Source organism: Bufo gargarizans, chromosome 5 (assembly GCF_014858855.1).
Source record: "Bufo gargarizans isolate SCDJY-AF-19 chromosome 5, ASM1485885v1, whole genome shotgun sequence".
In the NCBI taxonomy this organism is placed as follows: domain Eukaryota; kingdom Metazoa; phylum Chordata; class Amphibia; order Anura; family Bufonidae; genus Bufo; species Bufo gargarizans.
The window spans coordinates 45,818,649-45,827,049 of NC_058084.1; positions in this window are offsets into that span (position 1 = coordinate 45,818,649).

Genomic DNA, 8,401 nt, shown 5'->3' on the forward strand with positions numbered 1-8,401 from the left:
ATTTAAGCGATTCGGACGGGGGTTTTTTTCCTGACACTTTCTAGTAGTTGTTCAGTTTTGGTTGCTATCTATAGAAATGACCGATTTAGTAAAAAAACATTTTTACTAATAAATGTGCTTCGTGACGAATGACTTAATCACAAATCACATTTCTTTGTGCAACGACAGGGAACGCAGATTGCGCCGCCCAACCCCCCCCCCCCCCCCTGGTCATTGTACCCCTCAGATTCCGCGTTCATAGCTGATCGCGGCATCTGATATAAATAATACAGTGTGAAATGGGGAAAAAAACACAAAAAAAAAATCATACTCACCTCGTCCATTTGCTCACGACAGCCTGGGCGCCACCATCTTGATTGAAAATCTGGCGTGAAATCTTGTGTGGGCCGTGACGATGCCATCACGCCGCACGGCGTGGTGATGTCATACGTCACCGTGCACGGGATTTCAAGTGAGATTTCAAGCAACATGGCGGCGGCCGGCCTGTTGTGAGCAAATGGACGAGGTGAGTATGATTATAATTTTTTAATTTTTTTATTTCACACTGTATTATTTATATCAGCTATGTCACGAGCAAATAGAGTAAGCAAATATGATTTAAAAAAAATTTTTTTTACACTATTTCCAGTCAAAGCGATACGCTACCAAAAAACACGAGGAAATTCGGCTTTGCGGCAAATCAAATTTATCCTGAAATTCAGATCAAAGTCCAGATTCACTCAACACTAATCAATAGTATAAAAATCAATGTCTGTCCTTCTGTCCTTTATAGGCGTCCAAACTCCTAAACCATTGGACACCAAATTGGGCGCACAGGTAGATCGGGTGTCAGGGACGGTTGTCCTAAAGGCATGCTTACCAATGTTTTAGTTGGTAAAATCGGGGCATCTAAGCCCCGCCCACTGGGAACTCCCTTTTTTCAGTGGTGTTTACGTTAACCCCCGTCCATTTTTGGCCATGGGATTGCCCGAATTTGCCGGGACTGTCTCTAAAAATCAGGACAGTTGGCAGCCATGTAAACGTCCCGATGCACTCGACTGTTGCTCTCTGTTATCAGCCACCGTGTCTGTCCTCTATAGGCATCCAGATGACTGAACCATTTGACCCAAAATTTGGCGCACAGATAGATCAGGTGTCCGGAAGGCTTTTTTAAGGGTACTGACCTTGCTGGACACTTACAGCGCTCGTTCACTGTTCTCTGTGATCAGCCACCGTGACAGTTTGACGTCCATCTGGGGAGGAATGGGTTGTCTCTGGTCCTAAACTTATTCCAGGGCCTTATAGGGAAATCAGGGCCTAGGTATCCTGCATAGGAATATTCCTACCTTCAAGGTCTATTCATATTGATAGGTGGTCAGGGCCCGGATTGGGGTTGTCTAGGAGGTGACCTGTTTCTTCCTTAGTTTCCAGGCCCAGTTACTGTTCCCCTTCCCTCCTGTGTTCATTGTGGAGTTTTCCCCCCACACTGATCGTGACAACGTGGTTTGATCTGACAGATTTTCCTTGTGGATCAATAGGCGTCTGTGTTGTTTCTGGTAATGGCCACACTCCTTGCCTTCAGGTGTTGCTTATGTGGTCATTTAACCTTCCTTATTTATTGTTGCTTCTCCCACAATGCAGTACGGTTTATAGCTTCAGGAAAAAAAGGAATTGTTGGTCCAGCTTGTATTCGTGGTAATCCAAAGCTTTATTCAATATTCAGTAAAATCCAGGTACAGGAATGCAGGTCAATTCGGGTGAAGGAGCCGGTCCGCGCTATATCAGTGGAATCCTTGGCAGGTGAGAGCTGCTCAAACTCCTGATTTTCACGGTTTATAGCTTCAGTCTCAGTTGTGGATAGCTGGTGTGTGGATCTTGGCGGTGTTCCTGGTGCTTCCATTGCTCCTTTGAAGTTAAGCGTTTCCTTTCCCTTTTGTATTTTGTTTGGGTTCTGTGTGTTGCTTTTCCCTATTGTTTGTATAAGGCCTGAAGGAGACTCCTATTCGTCCTTCCTTTTGGAGGAACAGGTAGTCTCATCCCTGCCATTAATACCAGGGTCCTATAGGGATAGATACGACTCTAGGTATTCCTGCGTATGAACTCACCTACCTCTAGGGTCTGTCCATACTGGTAGTCAAGTCAGGATTTTGGTTAGGGTTTTACTAGGAGGTGTCCATCTTTCTTCCCTAGTTCTCAGGCCTGATTCCCTGTTTCCCTCTTCCCTCCTATGCTCGGTGTGGTGTTTCCCTCCCACACCGAAGCGTGACATTATAAACCGCCAAAACCGTCATTTTTGTTTGTGTGCAGCCATGGTTCCTATTGCTGCACTGGCAGTTAAGCTGCAAGTGCTGTCTTTGGAGGTAGCTGACCTCTGCACGACCATCTGGCAGATGCAGAGACCACAGGCTGCTGGTCCTAGTGGTGGTGGTTACCAGGCCTGTCTTGAACCTAAAGTTGCCCTCCCGGACAGATTCTCTGGGGTCAGGGCCAGCGCTTCCATAGAGGCAAGGGAGGCAATTGCCCCCGGGCCTCCGAGTCCTTAGGGGCCCCCCCGCGCCGGCCTGCAACTAACTATAGGCAGGACAGTCTAAGGCCCCTTAGTGACCACCGTAAAAAGAGGTAAGAGGCTGGCAAGTAGTCCTCTCCAAGCACTCGTGAGAACCTCAAAAGAGGGGAGTTTGTCACAGATGCAAAATGGCCTGAAAAACTGACTGCTGAACCATTTTTAACGCCCGTGTTTTCTTCCGTATTATGTGAATGAGGCACGAATGTGGTCATAAACTGCTGTTTGGGGACACAACACGACTCAGATGGAAAGGGGAGCCATTTGGATTTTGGACCCATGGATTTTGCGAAAGAAATTTTTTTTTATTTTTTTTTTGTTATTATTATTTTTTTTTTAACCCCTTCAACCACGGCCCTGTTTTCACCTTCCTGCCCAGGCCATTTTTTGAAAATTGGACATGTGTCACTTTATGTGGTAATAACTTTAAAATGCTTTTACTTATACAGGCTATTCTGAGATTGTTTTCTCGTCACATATCGTACTTCATGACACTGGTGAAATGGAGTAAAAAAAATATTTTATATTTTTTTAAAAATACAAAATTTTACAAAAATTTTTGAAAAATTAGCAAATTTCCAAATTTCAATTTCTCAACTTTTATAATAGATAGTAATACCTCCAAAAATTGTAATTACTTTACATTCCCCATATGTTTACTTCATGTTTGGATCATTTTCAAAATGACATTAGAAGGCTTAGAAGTTTAGAAGCAAATCTTAACATTTTTAACTATTTCCAAAACCCAAATTTTTCTGGATCAATTCAGTTATGAAGTCACTTTCTGGGGCTTACATCAGAAACCACCTATAAATCACCCCATTTTAGAAACTACACCCCTCAAGGTATTCAAAACTGGTTTTACAAACTTTGTTAACCCTTTAGGTGTTCCACAAGAGTGAATGGCAAATGAAGATGACATTTCTGAATTTCACTTTTTGGGCAGATTTTTCATTTTAATCCATCTGTTCCAGTAGCAAAGCAAGGGTTAACAGCCAAACAAAACTCAAAATCTATTACCCTGAATGTGGGGTTTACAGAAACACCCCATGTGTTCTCAAAAACTGATGTATGTGCTGTGGGGGGTTAGCTCTTCTCCGGGGGTCATTCTCACAGGTTACTTCACCAGACACGGATATAATGTCCAAACAGTGCATTTATTGTGCAACACCAGCAACAACAAAATGACAAAATAATAAACACTTGCCCGGCTAGGCTCTAACTAACACAGAGTTTCCTGACTCACCTAAGTTACAGTTCACACCTCTGTTCAGCCAATGTCCCCCAGCCTCCAGTCCAGTGTTTCTTGTGGGGGATTGGGGCTCAGTAGTCTGCCTGACTATGGCCCTGCGACCCTCCCAGGCGTCGCTGCGTCCCCCAACTCCAGGCTATCTCCCAGCCTCGTGGTCCCTCAGTCTTGCCCAGCTGAGACCACACAGACAGAGCCTCCAGGCCTCTGTCCACCAGACAAATGTCTCTTGTGGGGGATTGGGGCCTAGTAGTCCGCCTGACTATAGCCCTGCGACCCTCCCAGGCGTCGCTTTGTCCCCCACCTCCAGGCTATCTCCCAGCCCTGTGGTCCCTCAGCCTTGCCCAGCTAAGACCACACAGACAGAGCCTCCAGGCATCTGTCTACAGGTAACACACCTACCCCCTTCTGACACCCTGGTAGGTGCTTTATGCCAGGCTGATTGCCTCCAGCTTGTCTCACCTGTGGTGGAACAGGGGTGTGGACCGCACTATCCACCCCTTCCTTGCCTCCAACCTGCGTGAGACCTGTTACTGTCTCACAGTGCGCACAGCAGGCTTCATAGTGGAAGGAGCATCATATGACTTTTGGAGAGCGGATTTAGCTGAAATGGTAATAGGGAGCTATGTCGCATGTGAAGACACTCTGAGGTGGCCCTACAGTGGAGACTTCCAAAAAGTCACCCCATTCTGGAAACGACACCCCTCAAGGAATATTTCAAGGTGTGTAGTAAGCACTTTGACCCATCGGGCGTTTCACAGAATTGGGAAACGCTTGGCTATGAAAATGTAAAAATTAAAATTTTTTCCATAAAAAGTTGCTTTACACCCACATTTTTCACTTTCACAAGGGGGAACAGGACAAAATGCACCACACATTTTGTTCCCCATTTCTCCCCGAATACGCCAACACCCAATATGTGCTCATAAAATGATGTATGGGTGCATGGCAGGGTCCAAAAGGGAAGTAGCGCCATAGGGCTTTTGGAGGACAGATTTTGCAGGATTGACTTTTGGGAGCTATGTCGCATATAAAGACACCCTGAGGTACCCCTACAGTGGAAATCCCCAAAAAGTGACCACATTCTGGAAACTACACCCTTCAAGGAATATTTCAAGATGTGTAGTGAGAACTTTGTCATCAAAGGTAAAACATGGAATTGGCTGTGAAAATGAAACCTGAAAATTATTTCAAGAAAAATGTATTTTAGCCCCAAATTTTTCCCTTTCAAAAGGGGGAACTGGAGAAAATGTACCCCCTAATTTATTGCCCATTTTCTCCTGATTACAGCAATACCCCATATGTGCTTGTCTACTGCTATATGGGCGTACCACAGGGGTCAGAAGGAAAGGAGCACCAAATGGCTTCTGGAAGGCAGATTTCACCGGAATAATTCACAGGCGCCATCTTGCAATTGAACACACCCTGAGGTAACCCTAGAGTGTAAACTCCCCAAAAGTGACCCCATTCTGGAAACAACACCCCTCAAGGAATATTTCAAGGTGTGTAGTGAGCACTTTGACCCATCGAGCGTTTCACAGAATTAGGAAACGCTTGGCTGTGAAAAAGAAAAATTAATATTTTTTTTCCTAAAAATTTACACCCACATTTTTAAATTTCACAAGGGGTAACAGGACAAAATGCACCTCACATTTTGTTCCCCATTTCCCCCTGACTACGCTGACACCCAATATGTGCTCATAAAATGATGTATGGGTGCATGGCAGGGTCCAAAAGGGAAGCAGCGCCATAGGACTTTTGGAGGACAGATTTTGCAGGATTGGCTTTTGGGAACTATGTCGCATATAAAGACACCCTGTGGTACCCCTAGAGTGTAAATCCCCAAAAAGTGACCCCATTCTGGAAACGACACCCCTCAAGGAATATTTCAAGGTGTGTAGTGAGCACTTAGACCCATCGGGCGTTTCACTGAATTTTCCAGAAAAATTAGCTTTACATCCACATTTTTCACTTTCACAAGGGGTAGCAGGACAAAATGCACCCCACATTTTGTTCCCCTTTCCCCCCCGAATATGCCAACACCCAATATGTGCTCATAAAATAATGTATGGACGCATGGTAGGGTTCTAGAGTCAAACAGCTAAATATGGATTTTGCTGATCTAAATTGGCAGCCATGGATTTTAGCTGCCATGTCACATTGAAAAAATTTCCAGAGGTCCCCACAAATGAAAACCCCCAAAAAGTGACCTTATTTCGGAAAGAGCACCCCCGTATGAACATTTTAAGTGGTGGAAAGGGTACTTTTTACCAAACGGGTATCTCACAGAAGGCAAGAATTTATAGCACACATTTGTAAAAATTACTAGCAGACCCCAATTTTTCACTTTCACAAGGGGTTAAACGAGAAAATGCACCCCAGTATATGTTCCCCATTTTCTTCCCATTTTGCAAACACTCCATATGTGCTCGTAGCCTGCTGTATTGGCGCACAGCAGCCCGCTACAGGCAAAGTGCAAAATATGTTTTTTGCAGGCCTGAATTGGCAGACATGGATTTTAGCTGCCATGTCGCAATAAAAAAATTTCCAGAGGTCCCCAGAAATGAAAAACCCCAAGAAGTGACCCTATTTTGAAAAGGGAAACCCCCTACAGACATTTTAAGTGGTGGAAAGGGTACTTTTTACCAAACAGGTGTCTCACAGAAGGCAGAAATACTAGAGGATTTCAAAGCACATATTTGTAAACATTAAAAAGTACTAGCAGACCCCAATTTTTCACTTTCACAAGGGGTTAAAGGAGAAAATCCACCCCAGTATATGTTCCCCATTTTCTTCCCATTTTGCAAACACCCCATATGTGCTCGTAGCCTGCTGTATTGGCGCACAACAGCCCGCTACAAGCAAAGTGCAAAATATGTTTTTTGCAGGCCTGAATTGGCAGACATGGATTTTAGCTGCCATGTCGCATTTAAAAAATTTCCAGAGGTCCCCAGAAATGAAAAACCCCAAGATGTGACCCCATTTTGGAAAGAGCACCCCCGTACAGACATTTTAAGTGGTGGAAAGGGTACTTTTTACCCAACAGGTGTCTCACAGAAAAGATTATGTAGTGGTTGTTGGAAAGTGGGTATGCAAGTGAGGTGGACTAAATCAGAGATATGGAAATATTACAGGGAGCATAAAGGATGAACTGAAGGAAAGTTCCTGTCTGGCCTGCAGTTCTATGTAAAATGTATGCACTGTACATTGCCATCTGTACAATGTATACGGCAAGCTTTTTGTACCACACCTTAGTTTTACGCATGGCACTGTAGGGCTTCAGAACTTGATCGGACAGATCAACCCCTCCCATGTGCCTGTTGTAATCAAGGATGCAGTCAGGCTTGTTGACAGGGGTAGTGGTACCTCGCACTGGGGCTGGAGAACTGGTGTGAGTGTGAATGGTGGTTAGTACAAGGACATCCCTCTTGTCCTTGTACTTAACCGCCAGCATGTTCTCATGGAGGAGAGCCTTACTGTCACCTTTTCGGAGTAGTTGCCCAACCAGGGATCTAGGGAGCCCTCTCAGATTTTTTTTGCACTGTGCCGCAAGCCACAGTACCTCGGGCTTTTAGGGACATGAATAGGGGTATGCTGGTGTAATAGTTATCTACATAGAGGTGATAACCATTATCCAGTAGTGGGTGCAGTAAGTCCCACACAATCTTGCCAGTAACTTCTAGGATGGGGGGGCATTCAGGGGGTTGTAGCTCCCGAAGGGGTCTTATTTTAAATAGACGGTCAAAATTTGGGTCATTTTGGGGGGAGCACTGTGCATTATCATTGTAATGTAGGAATTTCAAAATGGATTCAAATCTTGAGCGGGACATGGCCATATTGTAAATTGGAGTGTGGTACAAGACATCTGAACTCCAATATTGTCTCATTTTTATTTATTTTTTTACAAGGCCCATATGCAGCAACAGCCCCCAAAACTTCATAATCTCTGCTGCATTTACAGGGGTTCAACCTAGGGGTCTAGCATATGAGGATGTTGGGTTTTGAGAAATAAATTGCTGGGCTTACAAATTTGTTTGGGTCCCGATCAAATTGATGAGATCGTCAGAGAAATAGATTTTGAAAAAATCTATTTCTGTGAAGCCTGTGCAGTCAATCTGGATTCCAAAGTTTCCCACAAACTCTGGAATTTGGGGCTCATAATCCTCAGGCGGTGTCGACCATAGAGGATCACTGGGGGGGGGGCTACTTCATCTCTCCTAGGGCGTCTCCTTGAGGGTCCCTCATCACCGGATGACGATGATGATGAAGGAGTAGAGGAATGTGGCATCCTCTTCTCCCTCACTTGCAGACTCCGTTTCAGAGGCAAGGATGGCGTATGCCTCTTCAGCAGAGTACATTCTCTGGGATGAATTGGACATTTTTATTTTTATTGGTGTATGTAAAGTGAAAAGTGTCAGGGGGTGTATGTAGTGATTTAACACGTGAGGGGGCTTGTAATGAATTAATTAAAATAAAATTTATGATAAAGGAAAAATTAGAAAGAAAAGAGAAAAATATAAGTGAAAGAATTAGATAAAAATCTAGAAAAAAAGGCTCCAAAAAATATATATATATAAGAAAAAAGTCACTAAACCTGAGCAGACGCAGTC